Source organism: Rhinopithecus roxellana, chromosome 19 (assembly GCF_007565055.1).
Source record: "Rhinopithecus roxellana isolate Shanxi Qingling chromosome 19, ASM756505v1, whole genome shotgun sequence".
NCBI classification, from domain to species: Eukaryota; Metazoa; Chordata; class Mammalia; order Primates; family Cercopithecidae; genus Rhinopithecus; species Rhinopithecus roxellana.
The window spans coordinates 43,001,653-43,019,497 of NC_044567.1; the positions used below are offsets into that span (position 1 = coordinate 43,001,653).

Below are 17,845 nucleotides of genomic sequence, written 5' to 3' on the forward strand. Positions count from 1 at the left end.
TCACCACCAACCAATGGGGGGGGGTGGTCGTTTTGAGGGACAAGTGGTAAGAGCCAATCATCTTGGCGAAAACTGGGAGAAACGGGACTAGTTACTGTCTTTATGCGCCTTGTTAGATTCACCCCACAGGGATAGCGGCAGAGCTGGCAGCTGACGGTTCTGGCTTTGGCCTCCGGCAGGCGCCTCCCTGGGGCGGGAAGCTGGTAAGGAAGCAGCCTCGGTTACCTAGGGGTGGGGTCACGTCACCCTAAGAGAGTTTGGAGAAGTTCAAGGGAGGAATCCTGCAAAGAGGGGCGACTTTTCCCGTGTCTCGGGACAGCTAATCTTTTTAGTGACAGGATGAGAGAGCCCTTCGTGTTCAGAGGGACCGAGTGGGCGAAAAGCGCCTGAGAGTTGTAGAGTCTGTGGTTGAGAACATCGGCTTCTGCTGATGGAAGGCTACAACTCCCCAGTGGAAAGAGGGCCCAGGCAAAGAAAATGAGAGAGTCCTCGGGGTGGTGACACTGTCTTGGGAACATTGAGTGCTAGGAAACGATAACTGGAAGACTAGGATGAACTCTGCAAATAAAAAAATGACGCTACCTACACATCTTTCTCATCCCATCCTCCTTTTTTCGAGACCCTGTTAAAGAGATCTCCTTGGTTAGGGACCTTCGGTGTTGGAAAGGCACTGTTTTTCCTTTTTGTCAAACATCCAGCTTTCAGGCCACACTTTTTTTTTTTGAGACAGAGTCTCACTGTCTCAAAGACCAGCCCAGGCTGGTCTTGAACTCCTGAGCTCAAGCGATCTTCCTGCCTCGGCCTCACAAAGCGCTGGTATTACAAGCATGAGCCACCGCTCCCGGCCTCGGGTCGCACATTTTAAAGCTTGAATAACTTGTCTTGTACAGGCCACTGGTGGAGACAGTAATCAAAGCTCAGGTTGCCAGGTCTATTTCATTAAAGGGATTTTGTTAAAGCTGAAAAAAAAAAAAAAAAGAAAAGAAAAGACGTAGAGGAAAAGTTAACTTGAGCCAAGCCAAGGTGCGTCAGTGGCATGGACTTAAAATCATGCCAGTTATGAAAGCTGAAGGCCAGGCCGGGCGCGGTGGCTCATGCCAGTAATCCCAGCACTTTGGGAGGCTGAGGCGGGCGGATCACCTGAGGTCGGGAGTTCCAGACCAGCCTGACCAACATGGAGAAACCCCGTCTCTACTGAAAATACAAAATTAGCCGGGCGTGGTGGCACATACCTGTAATCCCATCTACTACGCAGGCTGAGACAGGAGAATCGCTTGAACCTGGGAGGCAGAGGTTGCGGTGGGCCGAGATCGCGCCATTGCACTACAGCCTGGGCAACAAGAGCAAAACTCCGTCTCAAAAAAAAAGAAAGAAAGCTGAAGGCCTAGGACCCAGCTATCTGACTATACTGGCCGTAGACCTAAGGGGCAGATAGGGTTAACCATAACTTTGGTGTTTACACACGTTCAAGATTAATGCTCTTGCTGAAAGAATTTTTACTTGCCAGCCAAAGCTACAATCTCCCACTTCCTGTTTTCTCTTAGTTGGCCCACCAGCTGGAGGAGCTCCAGAGTATTTAAATTAATTTCCAATTGTGTAATTTGAGAAAAAGATGCGAAGATTAATTTCCTTCACAAGTAGGAAGTGTGTTTTTTTCTTTTTCTTTTCTTTTCTTTTTTTTTTTTTTGAGACGGAGTTCTCCCTCTGTCCCCCAGGCTGGAGTGCAGTGTCACGATCTCGGCTCACTATAAGATCCGCCTCCCGGGTTCACGCAGTTCTCCTGCCTCCTCAGCCTCCCGAGTAGCTGGGACTACAGGCTCCTGCCACCCCGCCCAGCTAATTTTTTTGTGGTTTTAGTAGAGACGGGGGTTTCACCGTGTTAGCCAGGATGGCCTCTATCTTCTGACCTCATGATCTACCCGCCTCGGCCTCCCAAAGTTCTGGCATTATAAGCGTGAGCCACCGCGCCTGGCGGGAAGTGTGTTTCTTGAAGTTGGAAAGTGATATTTCAGAACATCTGCTTTTGGCAGACTAAGTCAGTCACTTCATTTCCCTGACTTTTTGCCTAAAGTCCTGGGGAATTGACAAAGATTCTGCCCAAATTTTAAGGACCCCAATAATTACATTTCATATGAATGAATAGTAGATGTCAGCAGGATTGTTATTAAGAGACTAGTATTATTTTTATGGTGCACTCGGTTCTAGGTAGAAACAAAGAATGGAGAAAATTGGAGGATAATTGTCTTAGGGTTTCAAAAAAGTGCGTGATCTTCACAGAGTTCAGGGTCCTTAAAATAACAGTCTTAATTGGAGTGTTTCACAGGGCAGTGCATTATATTGTCGAAAACAGTACACGTTTATGGTTCTAAAGACTGGTTTATTATTTTTAAAAATGTTTAACTTAATTTTTTTTTTTTTTTTTTGAGACGGAGTCTCGCTGTGTCGCCCAGGCTGGAGTGCAGTGGCGCGATCTCGGCTCACTGCAAGCTCCGCCTCCCGGGTTCCCGCCATTCTCCTGCCTCAGCCTCCGAGTAGCTGGAACTACAGGCGCCCGCCACCGCGCCCGGCTAGTTTTTTGTATTTTTAGTAGAGACGGGGTTTCACCGTGTTAGCCAGGAGGGTCTCGATCTCCTGACCTCGTGATCCACCCACCTCGGCCTCCCAAAGTGCTGGGATTACAGGCTTGAGCCACCGCGCCCGGCCTAACTTAATTTTTTAAAGGAAATGGGGTTGCTGGTCTTGAACTCCTAGGCTCATGATCCTTCCGCCTCAGCCTCCCAAAGTGCTAGGATTATAGTCATGAGCCACCATACCGGGCCAATTTTTTATTTTATTTTTGAGACAGAGTCTCGCTATATCACCCAGGCGGGAGTGCACAGGCATGATCTTGGCTCACTGCAACCTTGCCTCCAAGGTTCAAGCAATTCTCCTGCCTCAGCCTCCTGAGTAGCTGAGATTACAGGCCGCACCACTACACGCAGATAATTTTTGTATTTTTGGTACAGACGAAGTTTCACCATGTTGGCTTGGCTGGTATCGAACTCCTGGACTCAAGCAATCTGCCAGCCTCTGCTTCCCAAGGTGCTGGGATTACAGACAAGAGCCACTGTGCCTGGCCTTTATTATATTTTTTATATTTGAATGACATTTTGAAAGAACTTGCATATACATTTTTAATTTGATCCTTATGGTAACACTGTGAGATAGGCAGAGCAGACATATTAGACCTATTTTATAAAGACTAAAAACTGAATCTTAAAGGTGAACTGACCTGCTCACAGTTTTATGTCTAGTAATGGGCCAGAGCTGTGTCTGGAACCCAAGTCTTCCCATTTTTTGTGCTCCCACACACGCACACACACACAAAATTTGCTGTTCAGATGACATGGCATCTCATTGCTTCAGTTTGCATTGTTCTGACCACCAGAAAGTTTGAAAGCCTTCTGATGTTAGGTGTTCTGATTTCCTCTTCTCTGAATTTTATGTATATTTTTACCTGGGTTGTTAATTGTATCATTAGCAGTTTTGCTGATGCTCTGGGTGTGTCACAGATACTAACCCTTTGTTATGGGTTGTTACGGTTGTTTGTTGTTTTTGATTTTGTGGATTTTTTTAACCGTATAAAATATTTAATATGTAATGAAATGTGCCCAGCTCATCTTTTGACTTCTGCGTACATTATAACCTGCCTTTAAATGTGTATTTCTTTTGTAGGTAAAAGTTTCATTTGATCTGAATACTATTCAGATAAAATACCTGGATGAGGAAAATGAAGAGGTAAAGTATATTATGGTACTTATTGCTAGGTGTTCAGAATAGCAATCTTATTTCTCCAGTGATATGGGCTTTAATAATTCAAAATAGTGTTTAGCTCATTTGTGTGGTGTTTTAAATATATTTGATAATTGAATATTCTAAGAAGACTTGCAGCATCTGAGATGGAGTTGAGAAACGGAGAAGCAACATTGAGGAATATCTCAGAGATAACTTTCACTTTAAAAAAGAAAAAACTGGAAACAGGTCTCACTATGTTGCTCAGGCCAGTCTAGAACTCCTGGACCTAAGCAGTCCTCCCACCTCAGCCTCCCAAAGTGCTGGGATTACAGGTGTGAGACACCATGCTTGGCCTGAGATAATTTTTTTTTTTTTTTTTTTTTTTTTTTTTGAGACGGAGCCTCACTCCGTTGCCTAGGCTGGATTGCAGTGGTGCAATCTCTGCTCACTACAGCCTCCAGTTCCTGGGTTCAAGGGATTCTTCTGTCTCAGCCTCCCGAGTAGCTGGGATTATAGGTGTATACCACCACGCCTGGCTAATTTTTGTAGTTTTAGTAGAGACGGGATTTCACCATGTTGGCCAATCTGGTCTCAAACTCCTGGGCCCAAGCAATCGGCCCACCTCGGCCTCCCAAAGTGCTGGGATTACAGGCGTGAGCTACCACACCTGGCCAAGATAACTTTTAAAATTATGTAGTGGCCAGGCGCGGTGGCTCATGCCTGTAATCCCAGCACTTTGGGAGGCCGAGGCGGGTGGATCATGAGGTCAGGAGATCGAGATCATCCTGGCTAACACGGTGAAACCCCGTCTCTACTAAAAATACAAAAAATTAGCCGGGCGTGGTGGTGTGCGCCTGTAGTCCCAGCTACTCGGGAGGCTGAGGCAGGAGAATGGCGTGAACCCGGGAGGCGGAACTTGCAGTGAGCTGAGATTGCGCCACTGCACTCCAGCCTGGGCGACTCCATCTCAGAAAAAAAAAAAAAAAAAAAAAATTATGTAGTGACCTTAAGTTCACATATAGTGTAAGCCATTCAGTTTATAATAATACAAATATAATAGCTAAGCCTTTTTTTTTTTTTTTAAAGAGACACGGTCTTACTCTGTCGCCCAGGCTGGAGTGCATTGGCATGATCATAGCTCACTGCAACCTAGAGCTCCTGGGTTCAAGGAATCTTCCCATCTCAGCCTTCTGGGTAGCTAGGACATGCCTCTGCATCTGGCAAAATTTTTTACTTCTTTGGAGGGATGGGGTCTCACTTTGTTGCCCAGGTTAATGGCTAAGCTTTACTGAGTGGTTACAGTGTGTCAGACTAGCAACAATACCATGTATTGAGTACATTATCATCACTATTTTACCCATGAGGAAACTGAGGCACAGAGAGGTGAAATAACTTGCCTAAACGCACAAAAACTTGGAAGTAGTAAAGTCAGGGTTCAGTCCATACCCTCTGGCTGTAGAACTCAAGCTCCTAACTGTTATATTGCACTGCCTCTTAATGTATCTGAAATAAAGGAGGGCATAGTAGATAAGCAATAAAATTTCTTAAGTATTATTCATGACTAGCAAGTGATACAGAAAAGCTGAAGGCTTGGCCTGAGTTTTTGTCTGTCCTATGGGGCTGGTCCTAGTAACAGAAATGCTCGATTGATGAGACACATATAATTCACTGTTATTTTTTTTCCTTTTGTAGGTATCCATCAACAGTCAAGGTGAATCCCTGAGAGTCTGTTCAGCCTTATTTAAAAGCTTTAATCTGCTCATTGAGGCATTTCTATTTGTACTCAAACCTTATTGCAGTATTAATTTTAGAGTTTGCAATTTGGTATACTACAAATTAACACTGCACTGATGGACATTAGTTACATAGGGGATTTTATTGTATAGCAGTTTTTTGTATATAGAATGATAGCTTTGCATGGACCCTAAGGACAGCTTTATTGGGAGGTTTTCATATTTAACATGCCAGTCCTCTGAGATTAATATGCCTCCCAGTTCAAGACATAAAAGTATTCCCACGGTGTTGCATTTGTACAGTAGGTACAGTAAAAATGTGACATTATAATCTTATGGGATCACCATCATACACGTGGTTGACCACAATGTTACGTGGCAGTGGTTACTATAGTGAAGCAAATTAACATATCCATCATCTCATTATAGTGGCCCTGTGGTGCCCTGAGCCCTCCCCAGAAACCGGCCATAATCTACTCATTTAGCAAAAATCATTAATATGATTATTTAACTATAATACATTCCTCATGTTATACAGTCCATCTTTAGAATTGGCTATACTTAATCTTATAGATTCTTGAATGAATGGGTATGTACAAAATAAAAATAATTGGCTACACTTAATCTTCTAGAATCTTTGGTTCTTGAAGGAGTGAATGGATGTGTACAAAATAAAAATAATTTTAATAGAATCTTTTGGGGTGTGTGAAGAACTACCATGGTGTATATTTTTTATCCTTTTAGGAGAATATGAAGAAGCGCTTAAGGTAATGATTATTTAATCTAATTTTCAAATAATTTAATATGGGTTTTTTTTTTTTTTTTTAAACAGGGTTGTGCTCTGTCATCCAGGCTGGCATGCAGTGGCACAATCTGGGGTTGCTGCAACCTCCACCTCCCAGGCTTAAGTGATCAAGACCATCCTGGCAAATACGGTGAAACCCCGTCTATATTAAAAGTACAAAAACTGGCCAGGCACAGTGGCTCAGGCCTGTAATCCCAGCACTTTGGGAGGCCGAGGCGGGCGGATCAGGAGGTCAGGAGATTGAGACCATCCTGGCTAACACGGTGAAACCCTGTCTTTACTAAAAAAAATACAAAAAATTAGCCGGGTGTGGTGGCAGGAGCCTGTAGTCCCAGCTACCCGGGAGGCTGAGGCAGGAGAATGGCGTGAACCCGGGAAGCGGAGCTTGCAGTGAGCCGAGCCGAGATCACGCCACTGCACTCCAGCCCGGGCGACAGAGCGAGACTCCGTCTCAAAAAAAAAAAAAAAAACAAAAAATTAGCCGGGCGTGGTGGCGGGCGCCTGTAGTCTCAGCCACTCGGTAGGCTGAGGCAGGAGAATGGCGTGAACCCGGGAGGCAGAGCTTGCAGTGAGCCGAGATCGCGCCACTGCACTCTAGCCTGGGTGACAGAGCAAGACTCCGTCTCAAAAAAAAAAAAAAGAAAAGAAAAACAACCTTGACAAAGAAAACTGATTTGTTACTAAATCTCTATTTCTGAGATAAGCTACATTTCAAAGAAATTCTCCGTAAAAGAAAAATTGGATTCAGTTATCATACCAGATGGCTTTCATTCTCACCACTGACTCAATTCTGAAATAATTATATTTCAGTATAGTAATTATAATCTAAACTATATAAACACACTGTAAACACAAACTTTGAACAGATGAAAACTCCAATATGTAAAAAGGTAATGAATACTCAAGGAAGACTGTGAAAAGGGAATAGGAAAAAAATTAAAATGTTCCACTTCCAGGGCCTGATGAGAGTAAATGTTTACTATAAAAATGATTTAAATATTTTAAGCACTTCTCAAACCAGGCAATATTTTAGGCCTACTGTATATTTGCATTTTGAGCTTCCAATACGGATAAGTGACTGGAAAAAGCAGCTAGGTTTAGGTTGAAAAACAACAACCCACTGGTGTACACATTTTAGCAAATTCTTCTGAAAGTCAAAAATGTTATAGTCATAGGTAAAAAGTTACAGAGAACTACCAATTATCGGAAATAGCTGCCAATAGTGACTTAGAGGCCAGCAGAAGGAATTTTAGTTCCAGAAACCTAAAGGAGGATGAAATCCTTACCTACCCTATAGCTACCACAAATAACACTGTTTCCAGTCATGATCAGGAATCACATATTAAGACATAACTGCAAATTGTGCTATACTGGGTACTGTATTAAAAGGAAGTGAAATATGATCCCCATCCTAGAGCTTTCCATACATATGAGCCTAAAGAACCATTAAAAATTAATCTAGGCCAGGCGTGGTGGCTCACATTTGTAATCCCAGCACTTTGGGAGGCCAAGGCGGGTGAATCATGAGGTCAGGCTGACCAACATGGTGAAACCCTATCTCTACTAAGAATACAAAATTAGCCAGGCATGGTGGCGTGCGCCTGTAATCCCAGCTACTCAGGAGGCTGAGGTAGGAGAAGCACTATAAACTGGGAAGCAGAGGTTACAGTGAACCAAGATGGCACCACTGTACTCTAGACTGGGCAACAAGAGCGAAACTCCGTCTAAAAAAAAAAAAGTAAGAGAAAACAAGAAAAAAGCAATGAAAAGCTAGAAAACATACAATAGCTGACTGAAAATAAAAATTTAGCATTAACTTTCATTATTACATCTTTAATTTTTGTTGTTGTTTTGTTTTTTGTTTTTTTTGAGACGGAGTCTCGCTGTATCGCCCAGGCTGGAGTGCAGTGGCGCGATCTCGGCTCACTGCAAGCTCCGCCTCCCGGGTTTACGCCATTCTCCCGCCTCAGCCTCCGAGTAGCTGGGACTACAGGCGCCCGTCACCACGCCCGGCTAGTTTTTTGTATTTTTAGTAGAGACGGGGTTTCTCAAGACCATGTTAGCCAGGATGGTCTTGATCTCCTGACCTCGTGATCCACCCGCCTGGGCCTCCCAAAGTGCTGGGATTACAGGCTTGAGCCACCGCGCCCGGCACATCTTTACTTTTTATGTATCTGAGTTTTTAATTGATGGTTTAATTTGCCAGAATGAGAAAGAACATCCTATTTTTATGACTCTGTCCCATGGAAATGTAAAGATAAATGGATCCAAATGCCACACTATTGAGGATTTTTTTGATCACTCTGATGTCATGAGTAAGTTTTGTGCTTTTTCAAAAGCAGTTTTTTCCTACAATGTCATTTCCTGCTTCTCTGGCTCTGATTTTCAATAAATTGATAAATTGTAAATCTTGTTTTCCTTTTATTTTTGTTTAGCTAAAATGTTGAAGGGCAAGGGAGAGGATGGTTATTTATAAATCTTGTTCTCTCTCTGAAAACACAACTTGCATCTTCCTTAATCTGACTGACATGACTCCAAATACGAAAAACAATTTTCATAAAACACAAAAGAAAATTTCCTTGAATTTACCCTTTTTTATTGTGGGTAACAGGCAATAGGTACAAATTTTCAAGTTATTTTTTGAATGTTACTCACTACTAACAACCATATTTTAAAAAATTAATCGAAGAACTAATGTAGTTTAGTTTATTATTTTATTCGACAAATGTTTATTGAGTGGCAACTAGGTCCCAAGTACTGTTCTAACTACTGAAGATACAGATGTACATAAACAAAACAAAAATCTCTGCTGCCATCCTGGAGTTTACATTCTGTGGTACTAGAAATAAAGGATGGATACATTGCATAGAATGTCAGCTAGTCATAAATGTTATGGAGAAGCAGCAGGAATGCAGGATAAAGTGTGTCTTGAGGGTGTTGTAATTTTAAATAGCGCTGTCTGGAAATGAAAAGGTAGTATTTCAATCAAGATTTTCAGACCATGGCTGGGTGCAGAGGCTCACACCTGTAATCCCAGCACTTTGAGAGGCCAAGGTGGGTAGATCACTTGAAGTCAGGAGTTTGAGACCAGCGTGACCAACATGGCAAAACCCTATCTCTACAAAAAAAAATACAAAAATTAGTTGGGCATGGTGGTGCACACCTGTAGTCCTTGCTACTCTGGAGGGCTGGGGTGGGAGAATCGCTTGAGCCTGCCGAGGTTGAGGCTGCAAAGAGCTGTGATAGCACCAGAGATCCTGTATAAAAAAAACTCTGCATTTCATTGTATGTAAATTATACCTCAATTCAAAAACAAAATGTGAATAGTACAGTCCCCTTTTCCTTTTATAGACCAAGAAAAACAAGAGCTCACTCCAAGAGTCAGATTTGCTAAAGGCTTTGATGACTTGCAGTATTCTTATTTAAATGTACAGAGCCAGTTTCAGAGGAAGGTTCTTTCAAAGACTTATCCCCTAAAGGATACCAATCATCCACTTTTTTTTTTTTTTTTTTTTTTTTTTTTGAGACAGTCTTGCTCTGTCACTCAGGCTGGAGTGGCAGGCTGGAATGCAGTTCTGAGATCTTGGCTCACTGCAAGCTCCACCTCCAGGTTTATGCCATTCTCCTGCCTCAGCCTCCCAAGTAGCTGGGACTATAGGCACCTGCCACGACGCCCAGCTAATTTTTTGTATTTTTAGTAGAGATGGGGTTTCACCATGTTAGCCAGGATGGTCTCAATCTCCTGACCTTGTGATCTGCCCACCTTGGCCTCCCAAAGTGCTGGGATTACAGGCATAAGCCACCGCACCCGGCCGATTATTTATTATTTATTTTTATTTTTGAGATGGAGTTTGGCTCTGTTGCCAGGCTGGAGTTCAGTGGTACGATATTGGCTCACTGCAACATCTGCCTCCTGGTTCAAGTGATTCTCCTGCCTCAGCCTCCTGAGTAGCTGGGATTACAGGCATGCGCGGCTACGCCCAGCTAATTTTTCTATTTTTAGCAGAGAAGGGGTTTCACCATGTTGGCCAGGATGGTCTCGATCTCCTGACTTCATGATTCTCCCACCTTGGCCTCCCAAAGTGCTGGGATTACAGGCATGAGCCACCACCCACGGCCTCATTCATGATTTATATTGCCATTTCAAGTGATGAAGCTGGTTTCAGAGCTAGAAGAAAACCAAAATGCCAGTTAATCTAAACTAGATTTCTGCCCCAGTGCAGAACCAATCAAGACAGGGTCCCTGTCTTTATTGGACCACAGGATTTGTTTTGAAGAGGAGAGGAGTGGGAGAGGCTGAGTGGATGGAGAACAAGGAGTCATTTTCTACATTTTTAAAGTTCTTCAGTTAAGAAAATCAGCAATTACAATAGCCTAATCTTACTAGACATGTGTTTTCCTCCCTACTATGTAAGGTCAATTCTGTTCATTTGCATAGGAGATAATCTATAGGAATCTCTAATACCCTCTTGTAGTGACTTACCAGATTGGACACTCTTAAGATTTTCTGCATAGCATTAAGGACATTTTGTACTTCTTCAACGCGAACAGCAGGTAAATCTATTTCTTTCTGTTCCAATGAACTTTAACACATTAGAAAAACATATCTTTTTAAAAGGTTTATAAAATGACAACTTCATTTTATCATTTTAAAATAAGGTAAATAGGGCTGGGCGTGGTGGCTCACGCCTGTAATCACAGCACTTTGGGAGGCCGAGATGGGCGGATGACCTGAGGTCGGGAGTTCAAGACCAGCCTGAAACATGAAGAACCCTCTTTTCTACTGAAAATACAAAAACACGAGCCAGGCATGGTGGTGCATGCCTGCAATCCCAGCTACTCGGGAGGCTAAGGCAGGAGAATCGCTTGAACCCACGAGTCAGAGGTTGCGGTGAGCCCAAATCACGCCATTACACTCTAGCCTGGGCAACAAGTGAGAAACTCAGTCTCAAAAATAAATAAATAAAATAAAATAAATTTAAGATTTGGAAGGTTTCAGAATACAAAATCCTTTCTTTTTAAAGGTTCTAGAAGTTGCTTTTTATAATTAGACAACATAAACTCTATTTTTTCACATATCGCTTCCAACTCTTTGGGTCTTTTCCTTTCTCCAAGAAAGAGAAAGCTACAGGCAAGTGACTGACCGGGTAAGTGGTGGTTGCCTTAGCTTTCTCCAATGCTTCTGGCTGTTTTCTTTCTTATGCATAAAACTGAAACCAACACCAATCAACACCTCCCCGCCCCTAACCCTTCCCAGTGACCTGCTCTCATCTCAGGATCCTCCTCAAGCACATCCCTGCCGGCAGCATCTGTTGCTACTGACGCTCCTCTACTTCCCTGTTGCGCTTTCTCAATAGTGCAAATGGATCCAGTTCTTAAGTTCTCCCTCCCACAAAACCCTGTCTCCTCCTCTTCCCAGACATATTCCTGGCACCTCTTCTTCCGCAAGGGCCCATCCTCTCATAAATACTAGCCGGTGTTTGTTTGTTTGCTTTTGAGACAGAGTGTCGTTCTGTCGCCGAGGCTGGAGTGCAATGGCGCAATCGCGGCTCACCGCAACCTCTGCTTCCCGGGTTCAAGCGATTCTCCTGCCTCAGCCTCCTGAGTAGCTGGCGCGCACCACCACGCCCGGGTAATTTTTGTATTTTTAGTAGAGACGGGGTTTCACCATGTTGGTCAGGCTGGTCTCGAACTCCTGACCTCGTGATCCGTCCGCCTTGGCCTCCCAAAGTGCTGGGATTACAGGCGTGAGCCACCGTCCCCGGCAACCAGCTGATGTTCTTATACACATGGTGTTCCCCTCAAGGCACATTTCAGTTCCTATCACGAGGATTCCCCCTCGGACACACGGTGCCCCCTACCTGATTCTTAGTGCTTCCCTCGCGACCTACAAATTGCCGCCTTCCCCAGGGGGTTCACAACGCCTTACGCCTCTCAGGTTCCGCGTCCCCCCCGCCTAAAGAATACCCATCTGCCTGCTTCGGAAATTCACTCTCCCTCGCCTGTCCCCCGGAGCATCCCTTGGGTCCTTGTCCCTTTTCCGGGGCTCTTCTACCTTTATCCAGAGCAGAGGATGCAGGCCTCCTGAGCCCAGGGGCCCAGTTATCTGAGAAACCCCACGGCCTGTCCCCCGTCCAGAAAGTCTCAGCGAGCTCACGCCGCTCAGTCACGTTTTTGCTTTTGTTTTTCCTACATTGCAGATGAGGCTGCCAGTGTTGACGTTGGCCAGGGCTTTGCAAACAAGCCAGGCCAAAAAGGTTCAACATTTACACCGGTTGCTTAAATGAGGGCATTGATCTTACCCTCCGTGACAGTCACCTCATCGTCGGGCCGAATGAAGGCAGAGTAGATGCAGGCGAGCTCGGAGACGTAGGCCATGGCGCGGGCGAGTGTGGGGCTGGGGCTGCCGGACGCGGTGCTAGTCGCCGGAAGAAGTGAAGGCCTCACCCCAACGCGGCCTTAACTTCCTCGGAAGGACCGAGCACCTTGGCGGCAGCTGAGCAAAGGGGTTCCACAGTTTTAATTTACCTGTAATTCCCACGCTTTACCGTTGCGACGGAAACCGCTGAGCAACAGCCTCTCAGACTAGGAAATCAAGACACAAACGAAGGGCGGGACAGAAAGAGCCTATCGTCTCTCGGGGCTCTGGATTGGCCACCCAGTTTGCCCCGGGTGACGTAAAAAGAAAGAGACGGAAGAGGAAGATTCTACCTGAGTTTGCCATAAAGCGCCCGCCCTCTCGCCTTTACGCTTCCAGTTGCGACTTATTACGTCACAGTAATCGCTGTACAAAGATCAGAATCGCTACCTGAACCTGAATATGAGTGTAAGATAGTGTCCAAAGCAGTCGTAGGAAGAGGTCCCATTCCCCTACTCTTTCCGCCCTAATGGAGGTCTCCAGTTTAGGTAAATAAAAGCATTGTTGGGGGGGGTGGAGGGAAAGAACTACTATTTCCAGCATGCGTTGCGGAATGAAAGGCCTTCGCCACGCTGTTCCTTGGAAACTGTAGTCTTATGGAGAGGAACATCCAATACCGAAGCGGGCACAATTCTCACGGAAATCCAGTGGATAGATTGGAGACCTCCGCGCGCTTATACATGTCAACAGTTGTGGATTGGAGTGTTGTTATGTTTTCGTATCTTGAGAGCAGAGACTAGGCCAAAAAGATACCGACAACTCCTAGGAAGACTACAATTCCCATCCAGCCTCACGAGTCTTGGGCAAGTAGTCCTGTAAGGTCAGTGACCTGCGGGGACGCAGCGGGCGCCGAATTTGCCTAGGGAAGGAGAAACCGCTCTGGCCCACGTCTGCGCACTCGTAGTTCCGCCCCTCGGCCCAATGTTTGTTATTGTTGTTCGGCTTCAGGTTTCTTCTGCCCCGCCCCGTCGACGCAATCTCCACCAATCAATGCGGTGGTCGTTTTGAGGGACAAGTGGTACGAGCCAATCATCTTGGCGAAAACTCGGCGAAACAGGGGACTAGTTACTGTCTTTATCCGCCATGTTAGAATCAGCCCACAGGGATAGCGGCAGAGCTGGCAGCTGACGGTCCTTGCGTTGGCCTCCGGCAGGCGCCCCCCGGGGGCGGGAAGCTGGTAAGGAAGCAGCTGAGGTTACTTAGGGGTGGGGTCACGTCACACTAAGAGGATTTGGGGAAGTTCAAGGGAGGAATCCTGCAAAGAGGAGGGGCGACTTTTTTCGTGTCTCGGGACAGCTAATGTTTTTAGTGACAGGATGAGAGAGCCCTTCGTGTTCAGAGGGACCAAGTGGGCGAAAAGCGCCGGAGAGTTGGAGAGTCCATGGTTCAGAACATCGGCTTCTACCGATGGAAGGCCACGACTCCCCAGTGGAATGAGGGCCTGGGCAAAGAAAATGAGAGGCGGGGTGGTGACACTGTCTTGGGAATATTGAGTGCTAGGAAAGGATAGCTGGAAGACTAGGATAAACTCTGCAAGTAAAAAAATGACACTACCTACACATCCTTTTCATTCCATCCTCCTTTTTTCGAGACCTTAAAGAGATCTCCTTGGTTAGGGACCTTCGATTTTGGAAAGGGATTGTTTTTCCTTTTTGTCAAACACTCAGCTTTTAGAGCACACTTTTTTTTTTTTTTTTTTTTTTTTTTTTGAGACAGAGTCTCGCCTTCTCAAAGAAAGACCAGCCCAGGCTGGTCTTGAACTCCTGAGCTCAAGCGATCCTCCTGCCTCGGCCTTCCGAAGTGCTGGGATTACAGGCATGAGCCACCACTCCCAGCCTCAGATCACACATTTTAAAGCTTGGATAACTTGGCTTGTACAGGCCTCTGGTGGAGACAGAAATCAAAGCTCAGGTTGCCAGGTCTGTTTCATTAAAGGGATTTTGTTGAGGGTGAAAACAAAAATCGACGTGGAGGAAAAGTTAACTTGTTCCAAGCAAAGGTGTCAGTGGCGTGGACTTACAATAATGCTAGTTATGAAAGTTGAAGGCCTAGGACCCAGCTATCTGACTATACTGGCTTTAGACCTAAGGGTGAGATAGGGTTAACCATAGCTTTGGTGTTTACACACGTTCAAGATTAACGCTCTTGCTGAAAGAATTTTTTTACATGTCAGCGGAAGAGAGTTCCTTATGAAGACCTGGATATGATCCAGCTAAGCTAGAATCTCCGACTTCCTGTTTTCTCTTAGTTGGCCCACCAGCTGGAGGAGCTCCAGAGTATCTAAATTAATTTCCAATTGTGTAATTTGAGAAAAAGAGAGGAAGATTCATTTCCTTCACAAGTAGGGAAGTGTGTTTCTTGAAGTTGGAAAGTGGTGTTTCGGAATATCCACTTTTGGCAGACAGAATTACTTCATTTCCCTGATTTTTTGCCTAAGGTCCTGGGGAATTGACAAAGGTTCTGTTCAAATTTTAAGGACCCCAATAATTACATGTCATATGAATGAATACTAGATGTCAGCGGGATTGTTGTTAAGAGACTAGTATTATTTTGCTGGTGAACTTGGTTCTTGGTAGAAACAAAGAATGGAGAAAATTGGGGGATAATTGTCTTAGGGTTTCAAAAAAGTGTCTGATCTTGACAGAGTTCAGGGTCCTTTAAATGACAGTCTTAATTGGAGTGTTTTACCGGGCAGTGCATTACATTGTGGAAAACGCTACAGGTTTATGGTTCTAAAGACTGGTTTATTATGTTTTAGAATGTTTAACTGTACTTAATTTTTTTAAGGAGATGGGGTCTGGCTTTGTTGTCCAGGCTGGTCTTGGAACTCCTAGGCTCATGATCCTTCCGCCTCAGCCTCCCTAAGTGCTAGGATTACCAGCATCAACCACCACACCCAGCCAGTTTTTTATTTTATTTTATTTTTGAGACAGAGTCTAGCTCTGTCACCCAGGCGGGAGTGCAGTGACATGATCTTGGCTCACTGCAACCTTGCCTCCAAGGTTCAAGCAATTCTCCTGCCTCAGCCTCCTGAGTAGCTGGGATTACAGGCCTGCGCCACTACATGCAGCTAATTTTTGTATTTTTGTGGAGATGAGGTTTCACCATGTTGGCTAGGCTGATCTCAAACTGCTGGACTCAAACGATCTGCCTGCCTCTGCTTCCCAAAGTGCTGGGATTACAAACGTGAGCCACTGTGCCCGAACTTTATAATAATATTTTTTATATTTGAATGACATTTTGGAAGAACTTGTGTACACATTTTAAATTTGATCCTTATGGTAACACTGTGAGATAGGCAGAGCAGACATATTAGACCTGTTATAGATTAAAGAACTGAAGCTCAAAGGTGAATTGACCTGCTCACAGTTTTATGTCTAGTAATGGGCCAGAACTGTGTCTGGAAACTAAGTCTTCCCAGTTTGTGTGCTCCTCCGCCTCCTCCCAATCTCTGGCCCTGGCCCCACAGACCACACTGTAAATCCCTGGGACTTAATCTTGTTTCTCTCAACCTAAGCTATTTTTTCATAAAGTCATAAAAACCAGTTAAACATAACCATTCATCAGTAAACAAAATCCTTAATTAAAAACATAATGATCAGAATAGAGATTCGTTAAGGAATTGTTAACTTGTTAGGCATTATAATGATATCTACACTGTTTTTTTTTTTTTTTTTTTTTGAGACGGAGTCTCGCTCTGTCGCCCAGGCTGGAGTGCAGTGGCCGAATCTCAGCTCACTGCAAGCTCCGCCTCCCGGGTTTAAGCTATTCTCCTGCCTCAGCCTCCTGAGTAGCTGGGGCTACAGGCGCCCGCCACCTTGCCCGGCTAGTTTTTTGTATTTTTTTAGTAGAGACGGGGTTTCACTGTGTTAGCCAGGATGGTCTCGATCTCCTGACCTCGTGATCCACCCGTCTCGGCCTCCCAAAGTGCTGGGATTACAGGCTTGAGCCACCGTGCCCGGCCTACACTGTTTTTTAAAAACTTCTTGTCTTTTAGAGGTACATACTCAATTATTAATGGATAAAAGGATGGATGTCTGTCAAAATAATCTAGTAGGGAAACGGTATTGCTGTAAACCTTTGGTTATAGCAAATTGGTCCTGAGTTGATAATTATGGAAGAAGCTAGCTCATGGGTCCATAGGGATTCATTATATTCTTTCTACTTTTGTATAGATTTAAATTTTCCCATAAAAAATACTTTAAAAAATAGTCTGGGCGTGGTGGCTCACACCTGTAATCCCAGCACTTTGGGAGGCCGAGGTGGGCCGGGAGTTCGAGACCAGCCTGGCCGACATGGTGAAACCCCTTCTCTACTAAAAGTACAAAAATTAGCCGGGTGTGGTGGCACGCGCCTATAACAGTCCCAGCTACTCCGGAGGCTGAGGCAGGAGAATCACTTGAACCCGGGAGGCAGAGGTTGCAGTGAGGCGAGATAATGCCACTGCGTTCCAGCCTGGGTAACAGAATGAGACTCTGTCTCAAAAATATGTCTATATATTAAAAATAATAGGCCAAGCGTGGTGGCTCACGCCTGCAATCACAGCACTTTGGGAGGCTGAGGCAGGCGGATCATGAGGTCAGGAGATTGAGACCATCCTGGCTAACATGGTGAAACCCCATCTCTACTAAAACTACAAAAAAATTAGCCGGGCGTGGTGGCAGGCGCCTGTAGTCCCAGCTACTCGGAAGGCTGAGGTGAGAGAATCGCTTGAACCCAGAAGGCAGAGGTTGCAGTGAGCCAAGATCATGCCACTGCACTTCAGCCTGGGCGACAGAGCGAGACTCCATCTCAAAATAAATAAATACAATAATATAAAATAATTAGATTATTATAGTTTGGTTAAAACATTAGTTGACTACTGTCAGTTACTTGTTGGGGCAGAAGTGGGGAATGCAGGGGTATATGTGAAATGAGGATAGCCTTGAGTTGATTGTTGATTTAAGTAAGTGTTTATTACTCTCCACTTTTATATACGTTTGAAATCCCCCACTTAAAAAATCAGTACAAGAGGCCGGGCGCGGTGGCTCAAGCCTGTAATCCCAGCACTTTGGGAGGCCGAGACGGGCGGATCACGAGGTCAGGAGATCGAGACCATCCTGGCTAACATGGTGA

The 17,845-nt window shown here is 44.8% G+C and overlaps 2 protein-coding genes and 1 long non-coding RNA gene across 5 annotated transcripts in view; 2 read left to right on the forward strand and 1 right to left on the reverse strand.

The window, feature by feature from the left end:
- Positions 1-12,745, reverse strand: part of BRCA1 (BRCA1 DNA repair associated) — a 107,673-nt gene extending 94,928 nt beyond the window's left edge. Inside the window, exon 1 of the mRNA XM_030923113.1 lies at positions 12,615-12,745. The gene's annotated coding sequence lies outside the window, so the exon portion shown is untranslated. The remainder of the gene's footprint in view (positions 1-12,614) is intronic.
- LOC115894790 lies at positions 109-6,244 on the forward strand. Its single transcript, XR_004054979.1, has 3 exons — positions 109-203; positions 3,715-3,777; positions 5,467-6,244. It is a non-coding gene; the product is annotated as an uncharacterized LOC115894790 (long non-coding RNA).
- A 390-nt stretch (positions 12,746-13,135) lies between the features above and the next one.
- Positions 13,136-17,845, forward strand: part of NBR1 (NBR1 autophagy cargo receptor) — a 41,132-nt gene continuing 36,422 nt past the window's right edge. For all 3 annotated transcript variants that reach the window (XM_010377200.2, XM_010377201.2, XM_030923121.1), the window contains exons 1-2: positions 13,136-13,550; positions 13,679-13,907. The gene's annotated coding sequence lies outside the window, so the exon portion shown is untranslated. The remainder of the gene's footprint in view (positions 13,551-13,678; positions 13,908-17,845) is intronic.